Source organism: Pan paniscus, chromosome 13 (assembly GCF_029289425.2).
Source record: "Pan paniscus chromosome 13, NHGRI_mPanPan1-v2.0_pri, whole genome shotgun sequence".
NCBI lineage: Eukaryota > Metazoa > Chordata > Mammalia > Primates > Hominidae > Pan > Pan paniscus.
In genome coordinates, this window is record NC_073262.2 from 68818280 (window position 1) to 68834195 (window position 15916).

General features: G+C 36.8%; 1 long non-coding RNA gene across 2 annotated transcripts in view; it reads left to right on the forward strand.

The window, feature by feature from the left end:
• Positions 1-15916, forward strand: part of LOC103787066 (uncharacterized) — a 152350-nt gene that overhangs the window by 13389 nt on the left and 123045 nt on the right. For both annotated transcript variants that reach the window (XR_004670198.3, XR_008624533.2), the window contains exon 2: positions 8903-9074. This is a non-coding gene — a long non-coding RNA (uncharacterized LOC103787066). The remainder of the gene's footprint in view (positions 1-8902; positions 9075-15916) is intronic.

Below are 15916 nucleotides of genomic sequence, written 5' to 3' on the forward strand. Positions count from 1 at the left end.
TAGACTACTCCCTGTCTAAATTTTTTACATTCAGTCATTAAGTCCTGCCCCTTCTACTTCTTTCAGGTCCATTTAAAACTCTCCATTCTTCCTGTCACTACCCCAATGCAGGCCACCACAATCTGTTGCCTGGATTTTTGCAACCAATTTTCAGCTAGTCGGTCTGCCTCTAGTCATGCTTCTCTCCAGTCTATTGCTCATATTACAGCCAGAAAGACCTTTCTTTCTTTCTTTCTTTCTTTCCTTCTTTCTTTCTCTTTCTTTCTGTCTTTTCTTTCTTTCTTTCTTTCTTCCTTTTCTTTCTTTCTCTCTTTCTCTTTTTTACAGAGTCTCGCTCTGTTGCCCAGGCTGGAGTGCAGTGGCACAATCTTGGCTCACTGCAAGCTCCGCCTCTCGGGTTCACGCCATTCTCCTGCCTCAGCCTCCCGAGTAGCTGGGACTACAGGTGCCCACCACCACTCCTGGCTAATTTTTTTGTATTTTTAGTAGAGACGGGGTTTCACCATGTTAGCCAGGATGGTCTCGATCTCCTGACCTCATGATCCGCCCGCCTTGGCCTCCCAAAGTGCTGGGATTACAGGCGTGAGCCACCGCGCCCGGCCCCCAGAAAGACCTTTCTAAATATAAAACAGGTTGTGTCTCTTCCATGGCTAAAGCCCAGGCCTTTCATTGTCATAACCTGATTTATTAAGACATATCTTTAACATGCTTTATTTACAATGAGGTGCACTTTCTAGATGCTACCCTCACCCACAGGAACTCAAGCATTCATTGTGGTATTGCAGCCAAGAGCTCCCAATTGTGTCCCTTCCTGGGACTTTTCCTAGGCAGAAGAGGACCTGCTTGCCCAAGGTCACGTCCTTCCTGGTGGGTAGCCTATATAGACTATGTCCAATGCATGCACCACTTGGGGTATAAAATTCTAGCCCCCATCCCAAATGGGAACAACTCTGAAGGTCCATTCCAATGTCAGAGTTCTCCATGAAATTGTCGGAATCCTTTGTTGCGACTATATTATAGCCAAATTTCTGCCCCTGCACTTACAGAGAGAAGGTGAGCAGTTGGCTTTCATTGTTTCCCCACAGGTGTAGACCTTGGAAGCTCTCCCCGTAAACATCCCATGTGAAAACCTCAACCTCTGAGTCTGTTTCCAAGAGACTCTGCCTTTGACTCAGGACTTTAGACTTTTCTATGGACTATTTAGCATTTAAGCATCACACTGCATCACTTCTTCCCTTTGCATTCTATATTCTGCCCAATCTGAGCTAATTTCACTTCTTCAAATATATGGTGCTCTACCTGTAGGCCTTAGCACTTGTCCTTTCTTCTATCTGAGCACTCCCCTACCTCACTCTTCTGGTTTCTGCTTTACTTGTTTCAGGAGGCTCAGACCCAGGTACTAGTTAAGCGCCTCTCCTTCGTGCTTTCCTGGTACTTCCTTCTTTAGAGCACTCACCACTTGCATGTTGTATTGGCCATTTCTAGGCTGTATTATTGACTGGCTGTAGGCTCTGTGAGGAAAGGGAATTGTTCGCATTATATCTTAGTACATTTCACAAAGTTTGGCAAATGCTAGTCTCTCAAAAATATTTGCTGAATGACTGAAAGGGTGAATGATTTATTTAAGACTGGATTTACATTGGTTGTAATTAAGAAATTTATGGAAGAGGAATTTACATGTTTATTTAAGAATGATCATGCACATTTTGCTTGAGAACTTTAGTCTTTGTTGAATATATGTGTGAGTGCTTATATGTTTGTGTATTAATTCAGACACAAATAATCATTAGCCCACATATTATTCAAACACAGGTATTAAAACAAATCTTATAATGCATAATCCTTCATAGGAGTTGCTCAAAATGTCAATTCAGTTTCTGCTAAGAGCTTAGTTTTAACTATATTAATTGTATTTTTAAAATAGCTCTTCCATTAAAACCTGGCTTTAGAAAGTGTCAGAACTTATAGTTGTACTCTCTTTCTGCTCTCCTTCTGCTGTTCCTAACAATAGGTTTCTGGGAAATTAAGGGCCAAAATAGATAAAATCCTGTCAAGGAGGTTATACAGTGGTCCAAGAGATTAAATGGCCCAGTAAAGATGTTTGAATTAGTATGTCCCTAGTCTTATGCTATAAAATGGAAAAAAATAGGAAATTATATATAAATGCCATCCTCCAACCTGATTATCACAGTTGGGTTACCTAGAAGCAGGGCAGATTCTTGTACCAAACACCAGTTGGATTTTGAGACATCAGATGCTCCCCTAGGGAAAAGGGAAGGACTTTCTACGCATTTCTAGGTGACAAGGTTGTTCCTATTGGCCTATGGCAATTTTACAGAAGAGGGGAAGCTCTGAGCTATTGATATCAACATTGACAGGAGGGGGAAATCTGCACACTGTTCTAATAAAGGGGATTTAAATGGAGACCAACATACATTATGCTATTCCCATGCCTCTGTGCTGTGTCTTTTGATAACTACAGCCTATTCATGCTAATTGCTGGCTCCCTTATTTAGACTTTGGATTAGTCAAGGTTCTCCAGAGAAACAGAACGTATATCTATGTATTTAAATATCTATTTATTTATTATTGATTGACTTATTATGAGATTATGAGGCTGAGAAGTCCTATAATTTGCCGTCTGTAAGCTGGAGACCCAGGAAAGCTGGTGGTGTAATTTTGCCTGAGTCTGAAGGCTTGAGAACCAAAGGAGCCAATGATGTAAATCCCAGTCCAAGCACAGGAGAAGATGAAATGTCACAGCTCAAGCACTGAGGCAGGAAAAGAGGGGCAAGTTCCTCATTCCCTCCACCTTTTGTTCTATTCAGGCCTTCAAAAGGATTGGATGCCGCTCAACCACATTAGAGAGGGAAATGTACTTCACTGAGTCTATAGGTTCAATGCTAATCTCATCCAGAAACACCTTACAGAAACACCCAGAAACAATGTTTAATGTGGACACCCCTGGACTACTCAAGTTTACATATGTAATTAACCATCAAAGTCCTTAAATTTTTCTTTTGAACAGAGATAAATCTTTACCAGAATTTTCTCCACTGGCAGAAATTATCACTAATTTTCTTAAAATGTGTAAGTAGTCTCTATATTGTTGACAATACCTTATTTCTAAATTAAAAATAGAAAATAGTGATTCTAGTCCAGGATTTAAGATAACAACATATGATTTAATATTATTAAATTTCTCATTTAGCTATGAGAAGAGAATATTCAAATCTGGCAGATTCTTACAAGATGTGTTATTAAAAACAGAAGTTATTTCCTTAAGTCTCAATATTATCCTTATTTTTAAAATACTTGGGGACACTGTTGGTGTCAGTGGGAAATTGTCACATAATTATATGTTCATTTCCAACTCAAGAGAAAAGGAATGAATTGGTAGCAAGTCTGTTAGAAGGTTCTAGAGGGAGGAAGTCATACCATAGATCCTCCTCCCATGAAGAGCTTTGCTTAAGACATTGTACACTTGTTCACAAAAATGTCAACCTTTCAATCCACACATTTGATATTGAAAGCATAAGAATTTGCCCTTAACCATGATCCCAGAATACTTATACTTTGGACCCTTGTTAGAAACTATAACATCAAATTATCTGTTTTCTGACTCTTACCAAAAGTTAGAAAAGCAGAGTTTATAAGAGGATATTTTGAGGGCATGCACTTCAGTCTTTTCAAAAGTTGTCCCACCATTATTGGATAAGCAGAAAGGTTTATCCTGGCATCACACTAGTTTTCTTCTCGCTGAGTATAGAAATTAGAAGTATACAATGGACAAATTCTGGAGACACCCACTGCAGGTTGGATTTGATTATGATCTAATTGTTTTCACTGATGTAGAATAAGAGGCTTTAGTTGAAAGCACATAAGTTTCTGCTAATAGTCTGGCCAAACAGTTGTAGTTTAAAACCAAAGACCATCTAAATATGCATCTTTTGGATAGGAGAGAAGGAAAAAAATCTAAATTAAAAATTGGCTTCAAACGAAAGTTTAGAAAGGATTTTAAGTGAGATCATGTAGTTCAAACTAAACGTACACACAAATCACTATCTAAATTGTGACTATGAATCTTAGCACACGAATTACTAAACTAGAAAGTAGTTGGACAATTCTTTGCTCTCCGGGGAGTGCAAAAACCTCCAGGCCCGTGTCCAGTGGGCTGGATGCCTGGTTAACTTCAGGCTGGCTGGACACTTGCTGTCATTATTGAAAGCCTATCAAGTGGGTCAGAGCTAGCTCTGGCAGGTGGGATCTGGGGAAGAGAGAAGACCGTGTGACCAAGTTTGTTCATTCCAGAAGGCTACTCCACCTTTGCCAAGATAAAGTATAGCTTATCTCTAGGAGGAAAAGAAAACTGTTTTAAGAATTGCTTATTAGGAAAAAAAAAGTTAGACCATTTACAGATTTTTAACAATATATTTATATTATATATAGAATATGTATGTGTATTTGTATATATGCCATATACATATATATTTTTCAAATTTTAAAGCATTTTTGTTCTTAGAGATGAAACATCTTTAAATTTTTTTATAATAAAACATCCAAGTTGACTCAAAAAGAACACTAGACCCTTAGGTTTTGTCAGAAAATGCTAAAAGTAGTTGGCTTCAGGGCTGTATTGCATGATTGACCCTTATAGTCATTTTATGTCCCCTTGTGTCATGAAACCTCAGCTGGTTGCTTCTTTAGGCTGTTGCAGCTGCTGCTGACACAGGATGGTAACGGAACATTGATACTACTGCAAGAAATCTCTTGCTCTGCTCACTACTTCTGGTCTCCTATGAAGAATTGGGCCACAGGGGCAAAATCTGGCTTCTTTTGAGGCTGCCAAAACACCAGTAGGCGCAGCCCCAAAGTGAGGCAAAGTATTAAATTTCCATGGAAAAATGTTTACCATGGGGAGACAGGAGGGAAGTAGGAAGCAGCAGGATGATTTTTCTCCTTTTCCTCCACTTAGGAACACTTCCAAAGCATGGTGTTATTATATAGCCTGATCAAAGACATCCTTATGGATGTGCCTCTTCATGAAGCAGGCCAGCTTCATCATGCACTACTTGAATTTGTTTAACCTCTTCTCCAACCCACCTCACATTTCCCACTCATTTGTTGCTTTTGTGATTGCCTCAGGCTTTGTTTTCTAGTCAACCGTGGCCAAGGCTGGGGCATAATCCTTTAGCTACTGCTTGATAAAATAATTACCAAATCCTTTACATTCCAACCACATACCAACATTTCCTAACTATACTTTTTTTCCCCAGGCTTTATTATCATTGAGAAAACACTAGATACAAGCAAGAGAAAAAATGGGGAAGACTTAGTTGGAAAGTAGTACCAGTGGTTTTCTTTCATACATTTATTGATGATTTCTAATTTCTGGGTTTTTTTCTTGCATATTTTTAGTTTCATTTTTTTTTTCCTGTAGTGCAGGTATATTCTTTATTTTAAAAACTGTTAAGAGAAAGCAAGTGAAAATATTTTATGCTTCATTTTTAAATATTAGATCTATTATTTATTTTTTCTAATGTACTTTAAAATATGTTTTACAAGACGTTTTGTTTTTCACTGTGGTATCTCTCAAGTACAAAACTGGAACTTAGTAGACATTCAACAAATGTTTGAATATGGAAATGTATTGAAGGAAGCTTATGAAATAGGTATTTTACTCATTTCCAAACTATAATTTTGGTCTCAACATCTCTGCCATATTACCTCTTCTTCTATTTTAACACCCTAGTCCAAATCCCTATCATCTCTTGTCTAGACAAAAGCATCCTAATTTCAATCACTGCTTCTACACTTGTCCTGCTCCTACTCCAGCTGGCAATCAGAATAATTCGTTAAAAGTTTAAATTAAGGCATCCATAGAGGAAAAAAAGTAAAACCATCTTTTTTTTACTGAAAATGATTCTGTATGCAGAAAACCCTAAAGACTCTAACAAAAGGCTACTAGAAATGATAAATGATTTTAGCAGGGTTTCAATATACCAAATCAATATCAGTAGCATTTCTATACCCCAATAACACACAGACTGAGAGCCAAACCAGGAACACAATCCCATTTATAATAGCCACAAAGAAAATGAAATAAGTGGGAAGACAGCTAACCAAGGAGGTAAAAGAGCTCTACAAGGAGAACTACAAAACACTGCTGGAAGAAATCAGTGATGACAGAAATAAATGGAAAAATGTTCCATGCTCATGGATTAGAAAAATTAATATTGTTAAAATGCCCATACTGCCCAAATAAATTTAAAGATTCAACGTTATTCCTATCAAATTACCAATGTCATTCTTCACATAATTAGAAAAAAAAGACTCTAAAATTCATACGAAACCAAAAAAGAGCCAAATTAGCCAAAGCAATACAAAGCAAAAAGAACAAAGCCAGAGGCATCACACTAGCCAACTTCAAACTATACTATAAGGCTACCATAAGTAATCAAAACAGCACGGTACTGGACAAAAACAGATACATAGACCAATGGAACAGAATATAAAACTCAGAAATAAAGCAACACACCTACAACCATGTGATCCTCAACAAGGTCCAACAAAAATGAGAACAAGCAATGGGGGAAAAACTCTCTATTCAATAAATGGTGCTGGGATAACTGGCTAGTCATATGCAGAAGAATGAAACTGGACACTTACCTTTCACCACATACAAAAATTAACACAATAGCGGTTGAAGATTTAAATGTAATACTAAAATTATAAAAAATCCTAGAAGAAAACCTAGAAAATGCCCTTCTTGACATCAGCCTTGGTGAAGAATTTATGATTAAGTTCACGAAAGCAATTGCAACAAAAACAGAACTTGACGAGTGGGACCTAATTAAAGAGTTTCTGCACAGCAAAAGAAACTACCAACAGAATAAACAAACAACCTACAGAATGGTAGAAAATAGGCATAAACTGTGCATCAGACCAAGGTCTAACATCCAGAATCTATAAGGAACTTAAATCAATCAACAGGCAAAAATTAACCCCATTAAAAAGTGGGCAAAATAGATGAACAGACACTTCTCAAGAGAAGACATATAAGTGGCTAACAAACGTGAAAAAATGCTCATGATCACTAATCATCAGAGAAAAGCAAATGAAAACCACAATGAGATACCATCTCACATCAGTCAGAATGGCTATTATTAAAAAGTAAAAAAACAACACATGCTGGTGAGTCTGTGGAGAAAAGGGAATGCTTATACACTATTGGTGGGAATGTAAATTAGTTCACTATGAAAAGCAGTTTGGATATTTCTCAAAGAACTTAAAATAGTATGCTACCATTTGACTCAGAAATCCCATTGCTGAGTATATACTCAAAGGAAAACAGATCATTAGATCATTAGAAGTACATGCACTCATGTTCATCGCCACACTATTTATAATAGCAAAGACATGGAATCAACCTAGGGGTCCATCTGTGGTGGATTGAATAAAGAAAATGTGGTACATATACACCGTGGAATACCATGCAGCCATAAAAAATAATAAAATCATTTCCTTTGAAGCAGCATGGATGGAGCTGGAGGTCACCATCCTAAGCAAATTAATGCAGGAACAGAAAATCAAATAAGGCATGTTCGCGCTTATAAGTTAGAGCTAAACATTAAGCACACATGGACATAAACATGGGAACAATAGACATAGTGGACTAGTAGAGTTGGGAGAAAGGGAGGTGGATTGAAAAAGTACCTATTGGGTATTACGCTCGCTACTGGAATGCAATATACCCATGTAACAAACCTGCATTTGTACCTCTGTATTCAAAATAAAAGTTGACATTTTAAAAAAAGTAAATTCAAGTATGCCATTGCACTGCTTAATACGTCTAGAAAAAACTCAAGCCCCTTATCAAAGCCCACGCAATCTAGCCCCTGCTTGCCTCTGATCTTATTTCCCCCCATTCACACCAGGTTTTCTTTCCTCCAATAGGTGGCGTTCATTTCCATCTGAAGAGATTTGCACATACTGTTGCTTTTGTCTGCAGTGCTCAGACTCTGGGTCTTGAAATGACTCATTTTTGTGGTCATTTCAGCCTTACATTAGATATGACATCCTCAGCAAGGTTTTTCCCTAGCAAACCAATCCAATTTAACCCTCTCCCATCCTGTTCCTTATGGTCATTTCTTCTTATAGCACCCTGGCTTCCTTTCATCCTAGAATTTACTGCTATCTGAAATTATATTGTTCATCTATTTGTTTAGCTTTTTAAGTATTTGGACATGGCTTTTGTTTCCTCACCCAGCATACAGACACTAGAATGTACACTCTGGGCAGGCGGGCATTATTTGAGTTTTGTACAGCACCTGGAACAGTGCCCTGCGTGCACCAGCCGCTGAATATATACTTGTCTCTATTGGTTAAGGTAGCACTGGTATTTTGTAATTTCCTTTTAAAGTTCTTTCATCTTAGAAATGTTATTCTGAAACCTCACACAGCTTTAATCTGAATCCAGTGAAAGATAAAGAAAAGCTAATGAAACCCTTCCTTAAGAAGTGTGCTGCATCACAAAACTAAATAATATTCAGCTATTTATTTGGGGAAAAATGGGCTAAGTAGTAAGAAGACCCTTAGGAAGAACTAACTGTTCACTGCTTAAAAATCTCACATTGTTTTGCTTGTTGATAACCTTTTTAAAATGCACATACAAATCTTTCTGGAATTTCAAAATGCATTAGTACTTTTACATTTTGTGGTCAGTGTTTTCTATGTCTAGTGAAAGTCTTCAAGTTGAGATAATCCTGGTTCAGGTTTTCTTGGAAGCAAATACTTGATATATTTCTCTATAACATAAGACTGAGTTTCCCCAAAGCAATTTCATCAAGTTAATTGCTCCACCGTGATCTAAAAGATCTTTCTTTCCCATTGCTTTTATCAGGAACTTGACATCATCAGACAGTAAATCAAGAGGTACTGACAACTGAGACTGAGTGATGGTCCCTGCCTAGGATTTGGAATCTTTGCATGAAATAGGGACTCTAGCCACCAGTGACAAAGAAGTCAGGGAGACTGCGGTCTCTAGGAAGCACTTCCAGGAAACAGGAATTCAGGTCAGTGATCAAAATTATTAATAGCTTTGGAAGCGACATTAACATTTTAGTTTCTTCTAACTTATTTGTTTGCCACTCTCCCAAAACATACAGAACTTTCATGCACCCTTAAAAGTAACACAAAGTAGAATTATATATATCCCAGTTCATTGCCATGGGAATTTGCTGTAAGAACATTCTCCTTAGTAGAAATAATTTTTTTATTGTGAAACCACCACTACAAAACTTCTTTATAATGTTTTCTTTATTTTTCTGTGGAAGAAGGTGCTCTATAGAGAGTCAGTAAAATTACTAGCCTTCATATTGGTTTAATATCTGCAGATGGAATTAAGACACTTTACTGTGCCCTTCAGTCCAATGCTACCACTTCCTGGTCATGTTTAAATTGGTTTTAATTGCTTCAATGTCTGCTGATGGCAATATCCATGTTAAACAATGATTTTGGGACATGTGAAAATGCTTTTACCAATGTTTTTGTCTTGAGTCTCCAATGCTGCCTTTATGGAGGGGAAATAAGTATAAGATATTGGACATGTTCTGTGTGCACTGAAGAAAACATTTAAATGTAGTTGTTTTGGAGAAGGCATAATGTTCAGATGTCTTAATTGCTTTGTATTTTTACTTTTCTTTAGTGTACTCTGACTGTAGTGAGCTTCACTTTGCAGTAGAGCACTACTTTTAAATTTCCTTTTATATCACAGCTAGTTGGTAGGAAGGAAAGACAGATATGGATCCATCTTTCTATTTAATCCTTGGAGTACCATAAAAATAAAAACTCCCTAGTCTTATTCTCTAGTCCCTTTGCTCCACAAAGTAAAATAATTTCATACACATTTGATCACTCCACAACAATAAATTAACAGGTACAAATATCATTTTTAGAAGTCAAGTTCCAGATATTTAATTAGGGATTGAAAGATTTCTGATCAACCCGTTTAATTGATGTCTGTTCTCTAACTGAAGTACCATATTTACCTATAAAAATGGAACTTATTAATTATCTTCTTGTTTCTTGTGTTTATTTAAAAAGTTGAGCAAATGCTCACTGTTTTCTGACTCTGTTTCCCCTACAAAGAAAAAAAGTACTGATATTTTTGGTCTTCACTTCATGTTCTAGTAATCTTAAATTTTTTGGCCTAGGTTTATTATACTCACTAGTAAGATAAACTATCTTGCTCAGTTCTGAGCAGCATATGCAACCACAATTATTCTTTAAAATATGTAAATACTGAGACTAGCTCTCCTCACTCTAAAATAATCTTACTTTCTCAATAACTTTTCTCTGTCTCCAAGAAGACACGAGAATTTTGGGCCCCACTGCTAACAGTAGAATAATTAGAATTTTCTTGCAGAGTAAGCTTCGTACTTACTATCCTTTAAAATAATAGAAGCAGTGAAAAGTAATGCAAGCATGAGAAATACATACTGCAGATAAATTATTCTTTGTAAAAACTTTATATGATCAAATTCTGCTTTATTTATTCTTAATCTTAAGGTATTATTCTTTTCCCAAAGTAAAATCAGTTGGCAAATGTTTTGTAGATTTATTAGTATATCTAGAGACTGAATTTTAAAAACAACCATTTTTAAGTACTTAGCATTTGCTTAGAGATGCCTGATGCATAACTGTGCAGCTTGATATCACCCAGTGCCTGTATCCTTGAGTACATTTCTGTGTAACCCACATGCCACTTGGTTTCACCAACTCTGGCATTAGGGATTTATGTTAGTTACAGCATTGCTATATTTTGTTAATTTGACTTTTTCCCATCTACACTGTAAAACACTTATCTTCCCCATACAAAGCTCTCATTCATGTGAACCAGTAGGAATAATTACCAATGTGACCTCAGAGGAGAATCTAAGTAGACAGTGAGGCTTGGATCCTGAAGGCATCCTCACCTGGCAAACGGCCCACTCCGCATTCATAATTGACTTGATTGTGCCTTCTGCCCAAAAGGTCATATCTATACTATGGAGCTGCCTACATCTACCTTAAAGCCTCAGTAGAGTATTCCAATTTTAAATAAACCCTTCGCCCTATGCTCATTCCACCTGCTTTATTTCTAAACTGATGATAGGATTCATTCACCAGAATGAACACTGATCTATAAAACCTCACAGATATAAGAATTGGACTATAATTTACATCAGTTCTTCCTGTTGTGCCTTCTTTGGAAGCCTTGTTTCCATTATTCCCCTTTTGATGAGTGCCAGATTTACTTTGGGAAAATTACTTCTTCTCATTTTTGTATAGTCAAGATGTCTTGCTCTCTGCTGCCTGAGGGGAAGAGAAAACGACTCAGGTGGGGCCAACTTGATTTTTTTGTTCTCTCTCAAGACTAAGAACTTGAGCAGAGTGAATACAAGGAAAAAATGGTGGCACTCAAACTGGTCTGCTACTTGGAATCTTTACAGCCTTGTTTTTATCTTTTTTTTTTTCTGAGTCATCTTCTTTAGCTCTCCCATGAATTTTGAACTACAAAATATTCTTGCAGTACATTATTTTCTGCTTAAGCAAGTCAGAGTTGATTTTTATTGTTCATATCCAAATTATCCAAGCTTAAATATATGCTTTCTTGAATGTAACTCTGAACTGCATATATATTCTTTATGGAATTTATTCAATATAATTATTTATGAATGAGCACTTTGGGGTAATTTTTGACAGTTTCAGAGATGGTTTCACAGACGGAACTGCCAACTTAGATTTTAGGCCTACTTAAAGAGAAGAGTGAATTAACAGAACATATTTCTGGTCATGCAATAAATAATTTTTGTTGTTGAGAATGATAGTAAGAGGAGTTAAAAAATATAAATAAATAAATAAATGATAAATAAATATTTTGGGTGCCCATAAAGAGTATATTTTTATGTTTGATTAAGAGGGAGATATTATGTGATAAAAGAGATAAATCTCCATACTGAAGAAAGTATTAGACACAACTGTAGAAAGTTAAATAAAATATATGTCCTTATAAATTATAGTACAAAAATGCAAAAAAAAATCATAGGGCCATCATATGATCCATTGCCAAATGAAGGCTAGAGATAACAGATGCTGTGATGTCAGAGGGAGCTATGACACCCGTGTGCTAAAGTTATCTGGAAAAGTTTCATAGCAGCCTAGAGGAGATTGGATTAAACTAGGCCCAAAAGGATAAGGTGTCCAGTGAGTATCCCCCAGTCCTGCAAAGGATGCCCAACCACAAGAAAGGGACAGCTCTAAAGGGTACATAATATTATAACAATACCCTTGAACTGGCCTTTCTGATGACAAAGTGATACCTCATTTAATTTTTTCTTCATCCACCAACTAAACTCTCACATTTGCTTTCTGACTTGCTCAGATTGTCTTATTTGGTAAGTCATTTTATCAAATCTCAGAGTTCTTAATCCTCCCACTTTAGCTGCAAGTTAAGAATTGCCTTCTTCCTGCAATATTGATTTTGGAGTGTCCTCCTAGTAATGCCCTTCTCACTGGCTCCTCTCCTGAAATAATTGGCTCCTCTCTTTTTTGAGCAGCATCTCCTGGGCACATGCCAAGCTTCTCTCCTTGACAGTCTCCAAGGGCTGTACTCAGATAACTGGGAGGACTTGGGTAGACTGAGGGAAAGACACTTCAGAGTGATAAAGTAAAGGGAAAACTGCATAAGCCAGAGGGTAGATGCATGAAAGTATATAATACATTCAGGGGAGCAGCTCTGACTGATTGGAGTGACAGGATGGAATGGGGGAATAGCAGAGGATTAAAATAATAAAACAGGTTAGAGTTAGTTTATGAGTCTAGCACCCAAATGATGTCTGCTTTTCATTCTGTAGGTAATGGGAGCATAGTCAATGTCTTTAATCAGCACCATCTATATGAACATTGGGCTTTAGAAAGATTCATTTGGAAATGTTATGGCAAATAGATTGAAAACAGGAAGCTCTTGCAACAACCTAGATAGGAAGAGATGAGGACCTTGGCTGAGATAGTGACAACGAGGATGAAAATAAATGACTGACAGTCAAAGGCATACTAATGTTCTTAAGAGCCCCAAATGGTTTTTATTGTGCTGTGCTTACATAGAATAAATTACCAATAACTATTCTGAAGCTAGTTATTTTGTAGTTTTAATTAAAGCTTTTCAAGATCCATTTATTAAGGCAAGGAAGGTACACAAATCACTGAAGTGAGCCTTGGAAAATAAGATAGTGTTCATGTTGCTGCCATATACAGAAAGACAAATGCCATGTAATTTTCTATTGATCCTGAACAGGGGAGAGTTGGCAAATAAGCCTTACACAATAGAGACAGGCCTGGGTGTGCCCCTCCCTGTATTGTCATCATCACTTTCATCTTCCACCTCCCACTTTTGGGTGCATGGGCATAATGTCCAGGGGAGATGGTCTGGTTTGTTTAATGTAATCCTGTAAAGGTTTTTTCTTTTTCTTTCTTTCTTTTTTTTTTTTGATAAGCTAGAGTATATCTCCTTTCTTTGCTGATAAAAGCAACTCATAATTAGCTTAATTTTAAAAAGTTTAGACAAAAATGAAATTCATAAAAGTATAAAAAATTAGAAAAAAATAGCCAATCCTACCACCTAGACATATTAGTATATGGTATATATGTTTCTAGATATTTTAAATGAATTTACATATACATGAACTTATAAGATTTTTTAAAAGAGGAAAAGTGCTTAAAATACATAGAAATATTTTCAACCCCCTTTTGGGAAATATTTTCAAAAACATATACATACACTTGTTCTAATTATGATCATATGAAGAGTACATAAATGTGAGGTAGCTTAGGATGGAACTTTGAATCTCATGGGGGCCTGCCCTTAGGACCAGAGAGCTGGTTTAATAAATGTTTGTGATTGAGGTTTTCTGTATACATTTTGTTTAGGAGTGTCTTCTCCAGCAGAATTGACATTTGGAAGTAGGACCATCTAATGGTTTTGTCTTTGGTACTGCTAAGAAGCAGCATGCAAAAGCCAGCTTTATTGTTCTGTTTGCCCAGTGAAATAAATAAAATTAAATAGCATACACCGCATCCATATCTGGCCCTGGGAATGGGACTCTTTAATCAACATCAATGCCTTCGCTGCTGATAGAGCGAGCGAGAGACAGAGAGAGAGAGACAGAGAGAGAGAGAGAGAGATATCTGTAAGATGAACCAAATATAGCACTGAGCTAACTGACAGCTGACAGTTTTAATAAATTCTTTTAGGTTACTGTATTACACCACGACCCTAACCAGACCACATGAAAACACAAACATCAAATTTATCTACATAGAAAAAAAAAATGACTGGAAGGAAATGCAATCCTTTTTTTTCTCAAGGGAATATGACTTCATTTTTTTCTTCTTTTTGGGTTTCTGTGTTTTTCAAATTTCAACAGAGAACATGTTATGCTTGCAATCTGTAGAATTAATAGTTGACATTAAGGGAATAACAATAGACATTATGGAAATGTGTGTTTCTGCACTGCAATATGTTCTCCAAATAGGCAATTCAGATCCCTTTGAAATGACTAGTGTGCTTTGTCTGGCCTGGTGTAATGTGTTTAAGAAGCATGCCTGAGTTGGCCAGACTGCAGCGGACTGGTTTGTGATCAAAGACTAGTGAACCTGTACTGAGATTTGATTCATGGATGCTCTAACTTTAGTTTATATCAAACCAGCAACAAACAGTATAAGGGATAAAAAGCTGATACAGATACAAGTGAGTGAGAAGATGCAGCTCCTCACAGCCTTTTTCATTCTGGGCACACACACAATGAGCCACCTACAAGCTGAGTGTGCAACCCATGAGGTCGCAGGAGTCCAGAGCTGTGGGCTGGCCGCCTCTCATATCTTTGGAAGCCAAATCACAATTTAAGACTTACCTACTGTCATATAGCACGTTCCTTCCTGTTGACAGGTATATACCTTCTAGATCAATTTCTTATATTTTCCATTTTTAATTTTTAATTTTTGTGAGGACATAGTAAGTATATATATTTATGCGGTGCATGAGATGTTCTGATACAGACATACAATGCATAATTATCACATCATGGCAGATGGGTTATCCAACTCCTCGAGCATATATCCTTTGTGTTACAAACAATCTAATCATATTCTTTTAGTTATTTTAAAATGTACAATTAAATTATTATTGACTACAGTCACCCTGTTGTGCTATCAAACACTAGGTCTTATTCATTCATTTTAACTATTTGTCTCTTCCCCTCAGACTCCTCACTCCCCACTGTCCTTCCCAGCCTCTAGTAACCATCCTTCTACTCTCAAACCTCGTGGGTACAGTAGTTTTCATTTTTATATCCCACAAATAAGTGACAACATGGATGTTTGTCTTTCTGTGCCTGGCTTATTCATTTAACATAATGACCTCCAGTTCCATCCATGTTGCTGCAAATGACTGAATTCATTCTCTTTTTTTTGTGGCTGAAGAGTACCCCTTTGTGTATAAGAATCATACTTTCTTAATCCATTTATCTGTTTAAAGACATTTGGGTTGCTTCCAAATCACGGCTATTGTGAACAGAGCTGTAGCAAACATGGGAGTGCAGGTATCTCTTTGATATATTAATTTTCTTTCTTTTGCATGTATACCCAACAGGGGGGTTGCTGGATCGTATGGTAGCTTTATTTTTAGTTTTCTGAGGAATTTTCAAATGGTTCTCCATAGTGATTGTACTAATTTACATTCCCACCAACAGTGTATGAAGGTGTCCTTTTCTCCACAGCTAACATTTGTTATTGCCTGTCTTTTGGATGTAAGCCATTTTAACTGGGGTGAGATGTCATCTCATTGCAGTTTTGATTTGCACTTTTCTGATGATCAGTG